Source organism: Ambystoma mexicanum, chromosome 14 (assembly GCF_040938575.1).
Source record: "Ambystoma mexicanum isolate Mex_15411 chromosome 14, UKY_AmexF1_1, whole genome shotgun sequence".
Classification (NCBI taxonomy): domain Eukaryota; kingdom Metazoa; phylum Chordata; class Amphibia; order Caudata; family Ambystomatidae; genus Ambystoma; species Ambystoma mexicanum.
Genome location: NC_090940.1, coordinates 537,415,983 through 537,434,423, shown reverse-complemented (window position 1 = coordinate 537,434,423; position 18,441 = coordinate 537,415,983).

Genomic DNA, 18,441 nt, shown 5'->3' with positions numbered 1-18,441 from the left:
AGTCGAAGATGACTCCAAGGTTTTTAGCCTTGCAGGTGGGAGCAGGAAGAGGGCCAAGAGAGGCCAGCCAGTGAGCTGCAGGGAAGGAGGGAGTGGGTGTGACAATGAGTAAAATCTCAGTCTTACTGGCATTGAGGCAGAGGTAATTGACGACCCACCACTCCTGGATAGCAGACAGGCAGTCAGAGATGAGGGAAGGAGAGGAGGAGGCCGAGGGTAGCCTAAAAATTAGCTGGGTTTCATCCGCATAGCACTGAAAATTGGGGCAGAGAGCAGCGATGCAGTGGGCTAGGAGTGCTAGGTATTGGTTAAACAGCCAGGGAGAGAGGTTAGATCCCTGGGGGACACCACAGGTAGAGAAAAAGATATCGGAGAGGAAGGACCCAAGTTGGACCTGGGAGGGTCGGTTGGAGAGAAAGAGGTCAGCCACGCCATAACCTGACCAGTGATACCCAGGTTATCAAGGAGATGGTTGAGCAGGATGGCATGGTTGACAGTATCAAAGGCAGAAGAGAGATCAAGCAGGATGAGGACACACAGGATGTTGGAGTCAAGGTTGGAGAGCAGGTCCTCACAGCACTACTAGACCCAATACAACTACAAGTGTCAATACAAGGGAAGGTGATTTTTTGATATGGGACGGAACTAAACTTGTATGGGGGTATCATACCACACCATCCAGTGCTGTCATCTTACAAAGGAAAAAGCCACAAGGTGGAATGCAGAACAACACAATGTCTCCACCAGGGGTATCTAATTACAATGCCCACAGTTTAAATGACCGAAACCCGTCTGCCATATCGTGGTTGTATAACACCCCCACCAGCCAGCCTGCCCCCATACTAAACAACTACCTGCCAGATAACGTCAGGAAGGAAGAGGAAAAGCTGCTAGCAATACACGAAATATTATATGATGCATGGGCCAAGGGGGGCGGGGATGAGAAAGGGGGGTCTAGTTTGTCCCTTGCCCAGGGAGTTGGGAAGTACATGAGGAACAAGAACAACAGACGGAAGAGGGAAGCAGGGAGGAGGAAGTATGATGAGTACTATGGGCTAGGTCTAGATAAGATGGAAGACCCACGACACCCCCACCAAACAAATAAGTGGTATGCAGATATGAGTGCCACAGCTAAACAAACAACAAACGAGAGCTGTTATGTTTGCTCCCTCATCCCTCATGCATCAGGTACACCCAAAGTACTGTTACCCAAAGAGTTGCCAATTATAGATGCCCAATGTCTCCTTCATCTCACGTTGTGCAGGATTAAGAACACCTTCCAGGCACATGAAGTGACTTTTCAAATGCTGCAGAACGAGAAAACGTGCTACCCAAAACCGGCAGGGGTGGTATGTCTGAAAGAACCATTTTTTGTAATTGAAGGGACACTTTTTTCTGATAACAAGCGGAAGGATGAAGAAGTAGTGTGCAAAGCGGAAGCACTGAGAGGTGTGGCACCGGAGAAATTGCAGTGGATAGAAGAAACATGTACACCAGTATGGAAAGAACACATTTCAAAACTAACTTGGGTAACCGCCATCGAAAAACCCTTCAAACTACAGAGCGAAATGGACTATGAACTGTGTTTTAAAGGAGAAGGGAGAACCTCCATGGGAACAAACAAGAGCTGTAACAAGACCCTCACCATCCCAGATCTAAGAAAAGGGACTGCGGCCCTTATGGACACGTACTGGGTATGCGGCAACCAGGCATACCTGCACCTCCCCCCGTCATGGAGTGGCAGCTGCTCAATGGCCACTCTGCACTCGGCCCTAATGGTGATACCCGAAAGCCACATCGATGGGAGCAAAAGGACACAGGAACGCATGCAGCCGAGTGTGGCTCAACCAACTGCAGAGTCACAAATGTATGTCCTGTCTTCCGGAAGCAAGGGAGAGGTGCTGACCCGTAACAGACGAGCATCAAATTACATATCAAAAGCATCATCAGAACTATTGGCTCAGATCCCAGACAAATATCGATTATTCAGCTCAGCAGAAACATTTTTCGCCTCACTCGTCTCAAGTGTCCAAGCAAGGGCAAATGCAAAATGGCTCCAGATAACCCGCTGGGAATTGATTCAGCTGGCAAACGACACTGAAGAAGGGTTCAATATAATAAAAGTGGAACTAAGAGCTTTACGACTGATGACCATGCAAAACAGGTATGTCCTGGACCTGTTGACGGCGATAGACGGCGGTGTTTGCCGAAAAATAGGAAGTGCCTGTTGCACTTTCGTACCTTCTGAAGACGCAGAGAACGGCTCCCTGTCCCATGTGATCGAAGCAGTCCACAACCTAGGAGAAAAAATGAAAATGGAAGGTGGAGCAGAAGACAGTACATGGTTCGATAACATCTTCTTCTGGGTCCCTTCATGGCTTGGAATAACTGTGAAATTTTTGATGCCAGCTGTGGTGTTCCTCCTTTTAATTTTTTGCCTGTGTCAGGTGGGTCTTCGAGTTTGTGCTAACGCAGTACCAAATGGTGCAATGATGATGGTGACAGTGGGCAACTCACACGGTACAATAAAAACGATGCAAGAAGCACAAGTACAAACAGGGATAGATAACACACCCAGGTACCAACTGGTGCCTATGTACCACTATAAGGATATTGTAGATAAGTTATGGCACACCACCATCAAAGAGCCCCGTATACTAGAATGGTACGAGGAAGTTTGGGTAGATTTGGAAGGAGACGGTGGATGCATATATCTAACATGTACTCCAGATGAATACGCCAGGAGAGGTGAGAGCTTAAGGGGGGTGTGCAGAGCATGGATGCCCATCAAAGGAACTCCTGCATGGGATGAGGCAGTGATGGACGAAGCAGAATGTAGGAGGATAGAAGATTTAAAGAATTCGTTACTTAAGGAACGAAAGGGGGGAAATGTAAGGGAGGACTGGTCCAGGAGACCCCCCTCGCCTGCGTTTTCTCCCCAGGTGAGGGCTATGGCTCATTGGGCGTCCCCTCATGCCACCCGGGCCCAGGTGGTGGAGGGTTCACCCGCTGGAGACATTGCCCACACGTATTGATTGCCCACACGTATTGATTGCCCACACGTATTGACTGCCCACATGTAGTAAAATTTAGCTAGGCCCAGAAACCATTTTGTCTGGTAAAGATGGTGTGAGCTCAGCGCACTGTAGCACGGCCCCCACCCTTGGAGAGTCTCAGTCATCCCTGTCGCCGCAGCACCCTGGCAGATCCGCTGCGAGCACGTTCCCACGAACAAGACGGACATGAGCTAGCGTAATACACTAACATTGTATCAGTTCACCTCCCGCAGTGTATCATCGCTCCCAGCATGACCCGGCCAGCAGGCCTGGGAAATGAAAATAACAGTAAAATGGTCATCAGATGGCAGACAGTCTTTATATATTAATGTCAAGACCACTCGCAAAGTATGCTTTCTTCCACAAAATCCCTTATATTACAAAAGCCTGTAAAACGTATAAACATAAGAAAGCATGCTTCCATGATATAAGCGATGGCGAGCCCACACCATTGCAGTTGGGTGCTAATAACAAAGGAACGCACCAGGGATCTATTTGTTACGTGTATCACTGGGAAACTTACACTCTATGGGCTTGCGCCATAACTGAACTAATGCTGCTAGAGGACACGAGAAGATGAATGTAACCATACAGAGGGCTTATGTGAAGGATGCACGAGAAGGCGTTTGTCATGTGTGCATGTCTAGGCCCCACATGTGCCACCACCGTCACAAACAGTGGCGGGTCATTTTCTATGTACTCCACCAATCCTAATTCTACCTCACTTACTGCAAATATATATGCATATAACTAAATACTGTAGTTGTCAAAACATAATGTATGAATAAGGTGCTCAGACTGGGTATAATCGAGACGCATCCAGCAAAGTTTAAATGCATGTTTTGTATTGATTTGAATAAGTATTATAGAGTGTTCAAATGTTTGTGATGTCTTTACCTAAAATCGGCAACACACGAGGGAGATACCTTTGTGAAATACGTGCAAGGCCATTCCCCCTCCCACCCTGCGAAGGCTGCCAAGGCATGAGAGCAGAGACCGCACCGCACTGCTTTACCTCCCCCAATCAGACTGGAGCCGCTTCAAAGAGTTGTAATCCCCTCTGTAGCACCCAAGGCCGCGGCCCGCCACCTGCATTATTTACAGCTCAGCAGTAAACCTCTGCCTGAACACACGCGCCCCCTCGTAAACCCCACAACCCACCAGACCATCTCAGACTTATGGCCCTGTGCAATCAGGACACCCAACACTTTGACAACACACAGAGGAACATCCATAACAACTTCTAACAAGGCAGAAAGACCTGTACCGCCCGTCCCAGGCCCTGAAGCTTAGCCCCTCGACCTATGGCCCCGGTCAACAGGACACTGGTAACCATGTCCTGACGTATTACCTCCAGACCCCTCACAAGGTACATTCCTCCTGTGTTGCATTAACCTGTAGTATAACCTATTGGAAGATTTACTAAAGAGAATAATATTGAAATGACTGAATGACTGCGGTGTGCATGGCATAGGGCAACCAAGTCAGGAAAAGACATTCATCTCTGACACTGGCCACAATGGCACAACAACACCGTCCGGATGAACTCAGCCGACCTGCCAGGCCCAGCCCAACCCACGAGGCTGACCAGTGACGTCGTCCAGCCAAAGCCAACCGCATCGCAGCAGCACCTATAGTTAGTCGTCGCCACCCAATCCCATTAAACTTGTGCCCCCTATATTGTGTAGGTTCTTATGACGTTTTTTGTTAATATATACGCCTGTCTTTGCTATTGTCAGACAGAGCGCTCTCGGAGTTTGCAGAGTTCTTTGCATGCCCTATTCTGATTGATAAACTCCCATTTACGCTCACCCGCACTCTGTCTTGGCCTTATTCCCATTTTGGGAGAGTCCTTCATTGTCTCTCATTGCGGGGAGGATCGTGCTGTTTGGGGACGCATGCCTTCAATGTTCAGGAGAGCAGTTTCCGTGGTCTGGTAGCTCTGAAGCCAGACTGCTGGTCATGAAGACAACCAACAGATTCAGTGTGGAGATTAAGCTGGTAGATGGCCGTTTCTCCAGGAGCTTGCCCAGAAAGGGATTGATGGAGATAGGGCGATAGTTAGCCGTGCAGGAGGGGTCGGCAGAGGGTTTCTTAAGAAGAGGGTGCACAAGGGAGTGCTGGATGGGAAGACTCCAGTGGTGAAGGAGTGATTGCAGAAATCAGCCAGGGCAGGAGCCAGGGAGTCGATGTGGTCCTTGATAGTTTTGGAGGAACAGGGGTAAACCTGTTTCGACAAGACTTTCATAGATCGGACTTGTCTAGAAACCTTGTCTGCAGAGAAAAGGGGAAAGGCAGAGAAGGAGGGAGGGGGTGGCTGCAGAAGGGCCAGAGGAAGAGCAGGGGAATGGAGGGAGGGAGGCGATAGGAGGCGAGTGAGGACAGGATGTCCTGTGTTTTTTAAATTAGGTGAGAAGCTAGTGCCGTGCAGAAGGCCTGGGAAGGTACAGGAGAGGTAGAGACTGCGGCAGGATTGGCTAGTTCCTTGCAGATTTTAAAAAGTTCAGCCGAGTTGTTAGATGCCGCAGAGATGCGGGCTTGGATATGAGCTCTCTTCTTGGTGAGGACGGAGAGCCGGTATTGCCTTTGCAGCAGGCGGCAGGCCAGTTAAAGGATGACCATGAAGCATGCCATTTCCTCTCAGCCACCGTGCACTTGCGTTTTAGGGTGACAAGGTCTGAGTCATACCAGGAGTTACACTTGGCTTTGGGCTTCAGGTGGATTCTCATGACAGGGGCAAGGATATCAAGAGTATCAGATATAGAAGAGTGGAGCATGGAGAGGGCTGTGTCAGGGTGAGAGTCAGCCAAAGGGGGAGGAGGGGGTGAGAAGGTGGTGGCAAAAGCCTCAACTGACACGCGCTTCATGGGTCGGATGACTGAGAAGGTGGGTGGCAGTGATGGAGGTGGCTTGGCCTGGGGGGTCGGGAGGGTGAGGTGGGAGGATAGGAGAAAGTGATCACTCCAGGAGAGAGGAGTGGAGAGAGGACAGAGAGGGGAAGGTCAGAGGAGATCAGAACATTGAGTGTGTGCCCTGCGGAATGAGTCAGGCCAGAGTGGAGAATGGTGAGTGAGAGAGTCGCAGAGGTTACGAAAGAGTCCAGAGGGGGGACAGGAGGCATCCAGGCGGATGTTGAAGTATCCAAGAAGGAGGAGTTCAATGCTTGAGGCCAGGAGTGAGGAGGAGAGGTCTGCCCACTCAGAGTGGAAGGAAGAAATCTGACCAGGTGGCCGATAGATGGTAGCCACAGTAAGGGAATGGCTAGGAGAGAGAGAGAGAGCCGGCAGACGAGGCATTCAAAGGAGGAGTAGGTCTGCGTAGGAGTGACAGAGGCAGGAATCCACTTCGGGAAGATAAGGGCTACACCCCCACCGGATCTGTTGGGCCTGAGCGCAGAGAGGATTTTGTAGCCGTCAGGTAGGAGCATGTCAAAGCTGGTCACAGAGCTGGCTGTGAACAATGTTTCAGTGAGACTGAGGACATCTAGGTCAAGTTCTTCAAGAAGGCGGCAGATTTCAGAGCAATGTTTGACAACAGAGCGAGAGTTAAGAGTGGCAATGTGGAGAAGGTTGCCATCCTTGAAGGACTTCCAGGGAGGGGTACAGATCAGTGGTACGCCCTGCAGTGGTGTCGAAGGAGCCAGAGAGGGGGCAGAGAGGGAGGGGGAAGGCAAGGTAGACGAGCAAAGGGGAGGTGGGACAGCAGGAGAAGAAAGGAAGTTGATGAGGCGCAGGAAGCACCTATCAAAGAGGTGAAGGTTGGCCTGAGTGCCTTGGACCAAGACGGTCCCATTAGAGTAAACATTAATGATGACCTTAGAGGAGTGGAAGGAGGCCAGGAGGACGTCCCAACGGGTGCCACCATTAATGAGATAAGAGGAGAAAGGAGAGAGCACAGAGACCATATGAAGGGTCCATAAGTCAGGTGAAGGCACGACAAAGAGGATGTCGGTGAGAGTTTCCTTGGAGGAGGCACTGGTGTAGGTGTTAGCGATAGGGAGGCCTGGGTTGGAGACCAGGATGTCCTTTTTAAACTTCTTCCTACCAGATTTAGTGAGGAGAGCAGGAAAGTCGATAGAGAAGCAGTTAAAGAAGATAGGAGAGACAGAGAGCACCATAGAGTAGGTGGAAAAGGGGGGGACACTGGCGAGAGTAGGCAGACAAGATAGCGAGCAGCAATCAAGTAGCGTAATAGGATAGACTCAAGGTTAAAGAGCTCAGAATGCTCAACTTTAGAACTGGTGAGAAGCCACCTAAGTTTGAGAATCCTGAAAGGGGTGAAAAGCCCTAGTTTTACACTGCGCAAAATGTTTTTTTTCTTTTTTTTTAATACAGAAGCAGTGCGTATTACAGCAACATGTGGAGAAGCCACCTAAGTTTGAGAATCATGAAAGGGGAGAAAAAGCCCTAGTTTTATACAGTGCAAAATTAGTTTAAATACAGAAGCTGTGCGTATTACAGCAACACAGGGGACAGCACAGCCGTGTTTAAGAGTCTGAGGTTGGGTAGGCAGGAAGGCTAGTGGGACTGATCAGGGAGACTGACTGGCAACTGGCAGCCCCTGCGGACACCTGCAGACACAACAGGAGCCGCAGCCATGGGAGCCGCCCATTGCCTTAGGAGCCCTTAGCCGTGGGGGGACTGCCGGGCAGGGGGCTGCCCAGGAGGGTCAGTTAAGGCCAGATGAGCACCCAATGGGGGGAAGGCAAAGGGGGGTGGGTGGGCAGGGAGGGCGGAAGGGAGTGGGGACCGGGAAGTGGCTGCAGGGGGAGCGGAAGGGGGAGAGGGAAACAACGCACTTGAAGCGTTCAAACACCACCACACCAAAACAATGAAAGGAGACCGCAAGGACCATGCTGGGATCTTACCAGCAAGCTGGAAATGCCGGCCAACTGCGCACACCCGCTTCGCTGGACAAAAGAAGCGAGCGGGGAGAGCAGCCGACTGGTAGTCCAGAAGGACTTGTAGTATTCACCAATCATAGGGGGGGGGCAGGCGGGCAGGGAGGCGGGATGGAGTGGGGCCCAGGAAGTGGCTGCAGAGGGAGGGGGATAGGGGGAAACAACACGCTCAAAGCACTTAAACACCAAAACACCAAAACAATGAAAGGAGGCCCCGAGGACCGTGCTGGGATCTTACCAGCAAGCTGGAACTGCCGGCAAACTGCTCACACCTGCTTCGCCTTACAAATTCTGAATAAATAAATGAATACACAATTTCCAAGATGATGAGAAAAGCTTCTTGTTTGGAGCAATGGGAGGAGGGTGTTCTTTCAGTTTGGTCGAAGAATTAGAAAAGTGTTTGTCCATATATAAAGTGCACATGATCCTAACATTTGCTGCTTTTCTGTTTTCTGCCAGGACCAGCAACCTGTGGAGGTTCCCCATGCTTTGGTAAATACTTGTTCTTAACTATATTTTTATTGCAAAATGGTTGCACTTTGCAGTCGTACACGGAACATAGGATCTATAAACTAAATACCAATACATCGAGTGGTCTAATCTATTCTTAGGCACTTATGCGTGTGCCAATTGGGGCAAATAGTGCTGTCTTAAGAGTAAATATGCATATCCACAACATACAAAAAAAGAAAATTGTCTGTATTTATTAAGCTCACAACGATTGTACTCATGTAGTTTAAAAGGCTATCAATAGCTTTAGACTTTTAGATTCATCATTTCACAGTGAGACCACTCAGCATTTGGGGACTGCGTGTTAACTAGATCATATGATCTATTGTCGGCAGGCCAGATTTGCTAACAACCGATTTCCTGGGCCTGCCTTTGGCAGTGCAGAAAAGCACCATTCTTGGGGCTGCTCCACCTCTGCAACCTGCTCTTATGTGGAGGACACCTCTGTTACTCCATAGTCCCCCTCCCCCGTCTACACCCCACTCATCGCCTTCATTTTAGGCGCAGGAAACCTTGCTGTCCCTGGTATACCTGCGCAGATGTCCATGCACTGTAGGTCTTGTGATGAGGGTTAAAGCTGCATTCTCAGGTGGCACTTATTATTACTTAAATGACTATATTTCAGCTAATTCTGAGTCTACCATTGCTTCTGTATAAGGGCACTGCTTTCTAATATAGTCATTTAGCAGAGGCTGAGTGAGTTGAAGATTGAATGCTGAAGAAATGTATTTCTTTTGCTGCTAAAAACATTGAGTATGAAACCCCTATAAAGTATCCCTATGCTCAGACAGGTTAAAACGCTGGGCATCCATCTAGATATTAATCTAACAATGACCAAACATATTAACTCCTTATCATCAGCCACATCTTACACGTCCAAACTTATTGCGTTAAGCCGCCAATTCCTGACCCAGCAAAACTATATCACGCTTGCCCGGGTGCTCATCCTGTCTGATTTAGACTATTGTAATGTATTATTGTTAGGGTCCTCCAACACAAACCTGGTCAAACTCCAACTCTTGCAAAATAAAGCACTGCGAGCAGCCCTTGGTATAAATAAATCTGTCCACATGTCCACGACTAGGAGGGAGGCCCACTGGCTCCCTATCAAAGCCAGAACTATTTTTATAACACTCTGCATTACCCACAAATGCATCAGTAAGACAGCTCCTGCCTACCTCAATAAGGCCATTATTCACAACAAGGCCATCAGAACTCTGAGATCTAACAACAGCACCCAACAATTTATCCCACGCTACAATTGCACAAGGGTGGGAGGATCCAGCTTTCCAGTCACGGCCCCCAAATTATGGAACTCCCTCCCCCATAACATCAGAAATGAGCCATCCCACCAGAGATTCAAGAAGACGTTAAAACCTGGCTCTTCAACAAATACTAAACCTCCAGGGGAGGCCCTGCTACCATATTGACACTACTCCCCTGATATATCTGTATTGTATCTGTACCCATGACTGTTTTACTGTTGCAAATCTGTACTAATGCAACCCTGACTCCCTACTGTTACCATAGAATCAATTGCGTAAACAATGCTGTATCTTGTATAACCTGCAACTATTATTCTACTGTAACCAGAGTCTTGAAGCTTCATGTAACCTATGTCGTGATACCACTGGGTCTGGGCGTATAACAAATGTTAAAAAATAAAAATAAGACCCTGTGCATCGTCCACAAGGCTTTGTGGGGCTGGGGCTCCCACTAGATCAGATAGGCCCTCTTTAAAGGTGGCTTTCACGATCCTGCTAATAGAGCTAATCAAAAGCTCAAATCAAAAAGCCGTAGCTGGAAACTTGTCCCCTTTACAGGTAGAGGGCTTGAGTTTACCTAGGATGGTATGAAGTTCAGCTTCCAAAATACTCCTAAAGTAAAACTTAGGAGTTTTACTTATCCTTGGCCTCAAGCCCAGGGATCGTATCTCTCCAGCTCTGAAATCTCTACTGGCTCCTGGTGGCTGCAAGGGTCAAGTTTAAGACCCTACCTATCGTCCACAAGGCTTTCTGGGGCCGGTGTTCCCACTAGATCCAACTCTCTCTTCCAAAATACCTTACTTCTCGAGCCCTTTGCTCAGCTACCTCCAACTCTCTGAGGATCAGACGCTTCTCCAGGCAGAGAGTGGCGGTAGATCTCACGGATCTGCAGGTGCCTCCCTTTGAGACCTTCCTCTTCTCCTCGTTCCATCTCTCCCTCCCTTGCTAAACCCCCTCAGTAGCTGTGATTGGTGGCCTGGGCCCTTATGTATCCTGCCGGGTCATGGCCTTCTAGCTGATCACCATGCAGCATCCGCCATCCCACAGCACTTGCCTTTGGGGTCCTCTTGACCTGTGCTGCCTCACGCCGCACAGCCTGCACTCACTGTACGCGCTGGTGACCCCACTTCCTTCTTGGAATCACTGCCTGGCACCTACAGGCTTGCTTCACAACCGACTTCCACATTTAACGGTTGCCTTGCTAAGAGTTCCCTAGCACTTCACCCCTCTGTGGATCCCCAGCACCTCCCCTCCTCCACTCTCACTTTTCTCTCTCCCTGCACTTGCACAATCCAAATGTTCACAAGGCCTAGTAGGACCAACTTTTTCTTTTCGTATTTCACATTTACCATTGTCCTGCTGTTCCCCTTGTTCCCCTCACTTTTCCCTGTGAGCGTTTTGAAACACAATTCCCTTGATGTATAAGCGCCAATGGCCAATAAATAAATAAATAAATAAATAATTTCCAAGATGATGAGAAAATCTTCTTGTTTTGAGCAGTGAAAGGAGTGTGTTCTTTCAGTTCTGTCAAAGAATTTGTAAAGCGTTTGTCCATATATAAAGTACACATGTACTAACATTTTCTGCTTTTCTTTTTTCTGCCAGAACCAGGAACCTGTGGAGGTTCCCCTTGCTATGGTAAATACTTGTTCTTAATATATTTTCATTGCAAAATGGTTGCACTTTGCAGTTGTACATGTAACATAATATCTATAAACTACATGCCAATACATTGCGTGGTCTAATCTATCCTTGTGCACTTATGGGTGTGCCGATTGGGGCAACTAGTGATGTCTTAAGATTAAATATGCATTTCCACAACATGTAAAAAAACAACATTGTTTGCATTTATTATGCTCACAACAAAAGGGCACATGTGGTTTAAAAGGCTATTAATAGTATTAGACTTTAAGATTCATCATTTCACAATGAGACCACTCTGCATTTGGGGACTGCGTGTTAATTAGGTCATATGATGTATTTTCGGGGTATACACGCATTTCACTGCGGTATTTTTCATCGCATGTTTTTACTTTGAAAAAAAACTTGTTTATTTTTTTTTGGGGGGGTTAAAAAATTAAATATATGGTTGTGGGTGTAAGGGAATAAAAAAAAAGGGGGGAAGCTGGGGGGGGGTGGGTAAACCCCCTAAAAAAAAACCAAAAAAAACGAGTTTTTCAAAAAAATAAACGGCGATGAAAAAACCTGCGATGAAAAATACCGCAGTGAAATAACGTAGAACCATTTTCGGCAGGCCGGATCTGCTAGCAACCAATTTCCTGGGCCTGCCTTTGGCAATACAGAAAAACAGCATTCTTGTGCCTGCTTCACCTCTGCAACCTGCTCTTATGTGGAGGACACCTCAGTTACTCCACAGTCACCCTACCCCACCTACACTCACTCATCTCCTTCATTTTAGGCAGAGTAAACCTTGCTGTCCCTGGTATGCCCGTACTGGTGTCCATGTTTATTGGTTTCTAGCAACGTAGGTCTTGTGACAAAGGTTAAAGCTGCATGCTCAGCAGGCACTTATTATTACTCAAATTACTATATTTCAGCTAATTCTGTGTCTACCATTTAAGGGTAGTTTGTTTAAGGGCACTTCTTTCTAATATAGTAATTTAGCAGAGGCCGAGTGGAGATTGAATGCTGAAGAAACATATTTCTTTGACTGTTCAAATCATTGAGTATGGAACCCCTATAAAGTATCTTAATTAACATTTTAGGCACTGGATGTGATAGTTGATCATGGTGGTGATTATGGTGCTGCTTTGAAGCAGCTATGGTTTGTGTTATTAATTTCAGAGTCCCAAACAGTACTAGCGATGGTTGGTGATTTCCCCATAGATACGCATTTCAAATAATGTTATTCCTCACTGACCGTCCCTCTCAGGTTATCCTGGGTTCTTTCTCCTCACCTACCTCCATCTCCATCTGTGGCAGTCCCCAGGGCTCTATCCCCCTCGCCCTGGTTCTTTAACACCTATCTCGCCCCCATTGCTCACCTTATCTCCACTTTTTCTCCTCACTTCCAGTGTTATGTAGACGACACCCAACTTTTCTTCAGACTACCCTCGGCCTCCCTTCCAACCTTCTCTACCATTCCTGACCGCCTATCTGCTATTCAGTTTTGGTGTACCTTCAATGACCACTGTCTCAATGCCAGCAAGACTGAGAGCCTTCCTATCAGGACTCCTGTGCCCCCTTTTCTCCCTTCATTCTGGCCATCCTCGATGGGCTCCCCCCCACCTTCCTCTGATACCAGAAACCTGGGAGTTATCTTCAACTCCTCTCTCTCCTTCACTCCTCACATTCTGAACCTTGATATGAAGGCTCACTTCCAACTCAACCTCCTCAAAGACATCCTCCCTTTCCTCACTTTCTGCCAGAAGCTTAATGTCTCCAGAGCACTAGTGCTCTCCAGGCGAGACTACAGCAACAGCCTCGTCCTCAATCTACCCTCTTCCTCCATCCGTCCCTGCAAGCTAATCCAGAATAGGGCTACAAGACGTATCCTTGGCCTTAAGCCAGGGACTGTATCTCTTCGGCCCTAAACCCTCTCCACTGGCTCCAGGTTGCTGCAAGGATCAAGTTCAAATCCCTCTGCATCATCCATAATGTCTAGGGCCGGTGTCCACGCTATCTGCAACTTGCTCTCACAAAATACTCTCCTTCTAGATCCTTCTGATCCTCTGGCTCCAACTCGCTGCTCGTCAAGCACTTCTCTAAGCAGAGAGCTGGCGGCAGCCGCTCCGTTTACTCAGCTGGCTGCCTCCACTGGAACAGCCTCCCACTCCGTCTCTGTCTTAAGCCAGACCTCCTCAAATACTGCAAACATCTCAAGACCTTCCTCTTCTTCTCATTCTTCCTTCTCTCCCTCCCTTGATTAACCCCTCAGTAGCTGTGATTGGTGGCCTGGACCCTTATTTGTCCTGGCCTTCTATTCGATTACCATGCAGCACCCGCCAACCCACTGCACTTGCCTACGGTCTCCTCTTGACCTGTGCTGCCTCACGCCATACAGGTCTTAACTCACTGCATGGGCTGGTGATCCCTCTTTCTTCTTGGGATCACTGCCTGGCACTTACTGGCCTGGCTCACAACCGACTTCCGCACTTACCGGTTGCTTTGCTAAGGGTTCCCTAGCACTTCATCCCTCTGTGGATCCCCAGCACTTACCCCCCCCCCTCTCCCTTCTCTCTCTCTCTGCACTTGCACGATCCAAATGTTCACAAGGCCTAGTAGGACCACCTTTTTCTTTTCTGTATTTCACATTTACCATTGTCCTGCTGTTACCCTTGGAACACTCTTTTCCCTGTGTGTGCTTTGAAACACAATTCACTTGATGCATAAGCGCCTTGATATGATATGATATGGCATTTATAATGTGCCTATATACAAGAGTTTCGAGGCACGACGAGGCAAGGGAGGGGGAACAGATGGAAGACAGACACCTATCCTACTAGGCCAGGTGTCAGTCAGATCGCGCAAGTGCATGGGAAGGGGGAAAGGGAAAAGTGTGTGGGAGAATGGAGAGGGGAAAGTGCAGTACATGGGATAGTAGAATAAATAAGATAAATGTAACGGCCAGATGGTGGCAAGTGCAAGGTAAGAGCAACATATGTGCTGGTGGGGGGACTGTGGGGATACAGAATAACAGTCCCCAGGTGCGGGGGTTTCCAGGGACGCAGTGCAGGTGTGCCTGGGCCCAGGATCAGAACAGGTAGCCAGGTAACCAGTGCAGTTTCAACCAGGAATTCAGCAGGGGAGAGGGTGAGAGAATGAAGAAGCAGAGAGGAAGGTATTGAGGTACTTCCGGAACCGGAGATGGTTCTCCTCAAGTTTCAGAGAGGCAGGAAGGCTGTTCCAGAGGGAGGCCCCTGCTGAGGGGAGAGATCTACCACCAACTCTTTGCTTGGAGTAGCGACTGGCCCTGAGGGAGTTGGAGGCGGATGAGCGAAGAGCTCAAGAAGGAAGATATTTGGGAAGAGAGAGTTGAAGGTAATGCGGCCCCAGGCCCCAGAAGGCCTTGTGGACAATGCAGAGGGTTTTGAACTTAATCCTCGGAGCCACTGGGAGCCAGGGCAGAGATTTCAGTCCTCGAGAGATACGATCCCTGGGCTTGAGGCCAAGGACAAGTCTTGCAGTCCTGTTCTGGATAAGTTGCAGAGGGCGGAGAGTAGAGGCAGGCAGATTTAGATAGAGGCTGTTACAATAGTCCAGCCTAGAGAGAACTAGGGCTCTGGAGGCGGTGAACTTCTGGGGGAAGGAGAGGAAAGGAAGAATACCTCTGAGGAGGTGTAGCTGGTAGTGTGACTTCTTAGAGACATCAGAGATGTGAGGAGAGAAGGAGAGTGTGGAGTCGAAGATGACTCCAAGGTTTTTAGCCTTGCAGGTGGGAGCAGGAAGAGGGCCAAGAGAGGCCAGCCAGTGAGCTGCAGGGAAGGAGGGAGTGGGTGTGACAATGAGTAAAATCTCAGTCTTACTGGCATTGAGGCAGAGGTAATTGGCGACCCCCCACTCCTGGATAGCAGACAGGCAGTCAGAGATGAGGGAAGGAGAGGAGGAGGCCGAGGGTAGCCTAAAAATTAGCTGGGTTTCATCCGCATAGCACTGAAAATTGGGGCAAAGAGCAGCGATGCGGTGGGCTAGGAGTGCTAGGTATTGGTTGAACAGCCAGGGAGAGAGGTTAGATCCCTGGGGGACACCACAGGTAGAGAAAAAGATATTGGAGAGGAAGGACCCAAGTTGGACCTGGGAGGGTCGGTTGGAGAGAAAGAGGTCAGCCACGCCATAACCTGACCAGTGATACCCAGGTTATCAAGGAGATGGTTGAGCAGGATGGCATGGTTGACAGTATCAAAGGCAGAAGAGAGATCAAGCAGGATGAGGACACACAGGATGTTGGAGTCAAGGTTGGAGAGCAGGTCCTCATGGATGTTCAGGAGAGCAGTTTCCGTGGTCTGGTAGCTCTGAAGCCAGACTGCTGGTCATGAAGACAACCAACAGATTCAGTGTGGAGATTAAGCTGGTAGATGGCAGTTTCTCCAGGAGCTTGCCCAGAAAGGGAGTGATGGAGATAGGGCGATAGTTAGCCGTGCAGGAGGGGTCGGCAGAGGGTTTCTTAAGAAGAGGGTGCACAAGGGAGTGCTTCAGGGGGGATGGGAAGACTCCAGTGGTGAAGGAGTGATTGCAGAAATCAGCCAGGGCAGGAGCCAGGGAGTCGATGTGGTCCTTGATAGTTTTGGAGGAACAGGGGTAAACCTGTTTCGACAAGACTTTCATAGATCGGACTTGTCTAGAAACCTTGTTTGCAGAGAAAAGGGGAAAGGCAGAGAAGGAGGGAGGGGGTGGCTGCAGAAGGGCCATAGGAAGAGCAGGGGAATGGAGGGAGGGAGGCGATAGGAGGCGAGTGAGGACAGGATGTCCTGTGTTTTTTAAATTAGGTGAGAAGCCAGTGCCGTGCAGAAGGCCTGGGAAGGTACAGGAGAGGTAGAGACTGCGGCAGGATTGGCTAGTTCCTTGCAGATTTTAAAAAGTTCAGCCGAGTTGTTAGATGCCGCAGAGATGCGGGCTTGGATATGAGCTCTCTTCTTGGTGAGGACGGAGAGCCGGTATTGCCTTTGCAACAGGCGGCAGGCCAGTTTGAGGATGACCATGAAGCATGCCATTTCCTCTCAGCCACCCTGCACTTGCGTTTTAGGGTGACAAGGTCTGAGTCATACCAGGAGTTACACTTGGCTTTGGGCTTCAGGTGGATTCTCATGACAGGGGCAAGGATATCAAGAGTATCAGATATAGAAGAGTGGAGCATGGAGAGGGCTGTGTCAGGGTGAGAGTCAGCCAAAGGGAGAGGAGGGGGTGAGAAGGTGGTGGCAAAAGCCTCAACTGACACGCGCTTCATGAGTCGGATGACTGAGAAGGTGGGTGGCAGTGATGGAGGTGGCTTGGCCTGGGGGGTCGGAAGGGTAAGGTGGGAGGATAGGAGAAAGTGATCACTCCAGGAGAGAGGAGTGGAGAGAGGACAGAGAGGGGAAGGTCAGAGGAGATCAGAACATTGAGTGTGTGCACTGCGGAATGAGTCAGGCCAGAGTGGAGAATGGTGAGTGAGAGAGTCGCAGAGGTTGCGAAAGAGTCCAGAGGGGGGACAGGAGGCATCCAGGCGGATGTTGAAGTATCCAAGAAGGAGGAGTTCAGTGCTTGAGGCCAGGAGTGAGGAGGAGAGGTCTGCCCACTCAGAGTGGAAGGAAGAAATCTGACCAGGTGGCCGATAGATGGTAGCCACAGTAAGGGAATGGCTAGGAGAGAGAGAGAGAGAGCCGGCAGATGAGGCATTCAAAGGAGGAGTAGGTCTGCGTAGGAGTGACAGAGGCAGGAATCCACTTCGGGAAGATAAGGGCTACACCCCCACCGGATCTGTTGGGCCTGAGCGCAGAGAGGATTTTGTAGCCGTCAGGTAGGAGCATGTCAAAGCTGGTCACAGAGCTGGCTGTGAACAATGTTTCAGTGAGACTGAGGACATCTAGGTCAAGTTCTTCAAGAAGGCGGCAGATTCCAGAGCAATGTTTGACAGCAGAGCGAGAGTTAAGAGTGGCAATGTGGAGAAGGTTGCCATCCTTGAAGGACTTCCAGGGAGGGGTACAGATCAGTGGTACGCCCTGCAGTGGTGTCGAAGGAGCCAGAGAGGGGGCAGAGAGGGAGGGGGAAGGCAAGGTAGCCGAGCAAAGGGGAGGTGGGACAGCAGGAGAAGAAAGGAAGTTGATGAGGCGCGGGAAGCACCTATCAAAGAGGTGAAGGTTGGCCTGAGTGCCTTGGACCAAGACGGTCCCATTAGAGTAAACATTAATGATGACCTTAGAGGAGTGGAAGGAGGCCAGGAGGACGTCCCAACGGGTGCCACCATTAATGAGATAAGAGGAGAAAGGAGAGAGCACAGAGACCATATGAAGGGTCCATAAGTCAGGTGAAGGCACGACAAAGAGGATGTCGGTGAGAGTTTCCTTGGAGGAGGCACTGGTGTAGGTGTTAGCGATAGGGAGGCCTGGGTTGGAGACTAGGATGTCCGTTTTAAACTTCTTCCTACCAGATTTAGTGAGGAGAGCAGGATAGTCGATAGAGAAGCAGTTAAAGAAGATAGGAGAGACAGATAGCACCATAGAGTAGGTGGAAGAGGGGGAGACACTGGCGAGAGTAGGCAGACAAGATAGCGAGCAGCAATCAAGTAGCGTAATAGGACAGACTCTCAAGGTTAAAGAGCTCAGAATGCACAACTTTAGAACTGGTGAGAAGCCACCTAAGTTTGAGAATCCTGAAAGGGGTGAAAAGCCCTAGTTTTACACTGCGCAAAATGTTTTTTTCTTTTTTTTTAATACAGAAGCAGTGCGTATTACAGCAACATGTGGAGAAGCCACCTAAGTTTGAGAATCATGAAAGGGGAGAAAAAGCCCTAGTTTTATACAGTGCAAAATTAGTTTAAATACAGAAGCAGTGCGTATTACAGCAACACAGGGGACAGCACAGCCATGTTTAAGAGTCTGAGGTTGGGTAGGCAGGAAGGCTAGTGGGACTGATCAGGGAGACTGACTGGCAACTGGCATCCCCTGCGGACACCTGCAGACACAACAGGAGCCGCAGCCATGGGAGCCGCCCATTGCCTTAGGAGCCCTTAGCCGTGGGGGGACTGCCGGGCAGGGGGCTGCCCAGGAGGGTC